The sequence below is a fragment of the Corvus hawaiiensis genome, chromosome Z (genome assembly GCF_020740725.1).
Source record: "Corvus hawaiiensis isolate bCorHaw1 chromosome Z, bCorHaw1.pri.cur, whole genome shotgun sequence".
Taxonomy (NCBI): domain Eukaryota; kingdom Metazoa; phylum Chordata; class Aves; order Passeriformes; family Corvidae; genus Corvus; species Corvus hawaiiensis.
In genome coordinates, this window is record NC_063255.1 from 9799813 (window position 1) to 9801619 (window position 1807).

The 1807-nt window shown below is 40.0% G+C and overlaps 1 non-coding gene across 1 annotated transcript; it reads right to left on the minus strand.

Moving 5' to 3' along the window:
* Positions 1 to 1375: 1375 nt before the first annotated feature.
* On the minus strand, positions 1376 to 1448 carry TRNAK-CUU. The gene has a single exon. It is a non-coding gene; the product is annotated as a tRNA-Lys (tRNA).
* Positions 1449 to 1807: the final 359 nt, after the last annotated feature.

The window sequence follows — 1807 nt, forward strand, 5'->3', positions numbered from 1 at the left end:
TTAATAGTATTTTTCTTCTCAGGAGTGTTTTTTTACTGAACATAAACTATGTGTTTTGCAGGCTCTGCACTTTCCTTGTGTGTATTCTTTACATACAACATATGTATGACAATGCAGTCTATCACTGACAGAAATTACAGATACATTTTCTTCAATGTGTGGAATAGTTTTTCTTTTTTTCATGTCCTTGTCTGTCAGCTAAACTACAATAAAATAATGTACAAATCAGTCATGAAAATAGAAAGGTTGCATTCATTCTAAGGGTTGTCCTGCCCATTGAAATGTCTACTCCTGTTTAGGAATATACATAATAAACCAAAAGCTCCTGTCCTAGTACAATCTAAAAATCTAATTTGCTTTCAATGATTTGGTGGTTTTACTGATACAGATAATATTTTATCCACATCTGTTTACCTAGTGTTAAATGCAGTTAAAAGATTCCAGAACTTATAAGCATTGAAAAAATGCATTTTTATACTTTAATTATACAATATTTTATTTCTATCTTATTTCGTGTGTGTCTCTTTAATTCTAAGTCTTTCCAGGTTCTCGGTTTCCAAAGATTTATCTTTTGGTCTTGTTTTTTGGTTTTGTTTAGTTGGTTGTGTTTGGGGTTTTTTTTGATTTGGGGGTTTTGAGGGGTTTTTTTGGGGCTGCAAATTCATTTCATTTCCTTGTACCTGTTCAGGCAAGATGATTACTAGCGTTTGTGCGTATCCTGTAGGAACCCAGAGTGCAGAGAATATTTCTCTGTCTGTTTTGAAGGGTTTTACCCCCTTGGACAACACTCTTTTTTGACCTTCATCCTTGGAGAAAAGTGCCTACCCTCGGGGAAGAATTAGAATCTACACTGGTGTGAACTACGTGATAGAATATTATGTAAGATTGTCACAGGGTGAAAAATTTAGAAGATTTAGGTTTGTTAATATAGTAAATAGATAAAAGCAAAAAACTTCAAAAAGGAGGATTGTTGTTGTTCTCCAGACCTCCTTCTTCTTCTACTACTCCATATTCTGCAGTAAAAGTAGTTTGGGATGATTGGACAAAGAATTCCGCAGCTCCTGTCTACGTGACTAGATTATTTATTATACATTGGTGGAAAAGTAAAAATAACGTACGTTTTTAGTGACCATTGGTTAATTTACCTTTAAAAAGGCTGTGTAATCTTGATAATTGGGCATTCTCCTGCATTCTCTGCTCTGCGCTATGTCTGGGTCACGTTAAGTGGCTCTGTTTCTCTGATAAGACTTAATAAACAACTATCTGAAAGCAGAGAAGGCTGAAAGTCCCGTTCGTCTCTCGGACTCCTGGCAAAGACTGTGAAATTCTCTCCCATCAGGGGAGACACAATTACAGCACGGAGAGTGTCAAATGGCGCCCAATGTGGGGCTTAAACCCACGACCCTGGGATTAAGAGTCCCATGCTCTACTGACTGAGCTAGCTGGGCAAATGCTGAAACATGACTGCAGTCAAAACCGACCGCCGTTGCCAGGGTAACCGCAGTACCTGAGGATGGGGGGCGGTTATGCCGCGCCACGCAGGCGTGGAAGCAAGGTGTTCCAAACGTGGAAGTAAAGCGGGATCGGCAGCGGCGGGGGTGATGACCGCAGCCGTGTTTCAGCATTTGCCCGGCTAGCTCAGTCAGTAGAGCATGGGACTCTTAATCCCAGGGTCGTGGGATTGGGCAATGCAAAAATATGATGATTTGCAGATTGCATTGTTAGGTTGTTCAGGTATTTGCTCAATTCATTTTCCAAGCCACGAACTGCTGCTTCACTGAATAGCACAGAACTGGGCCAACTGCTT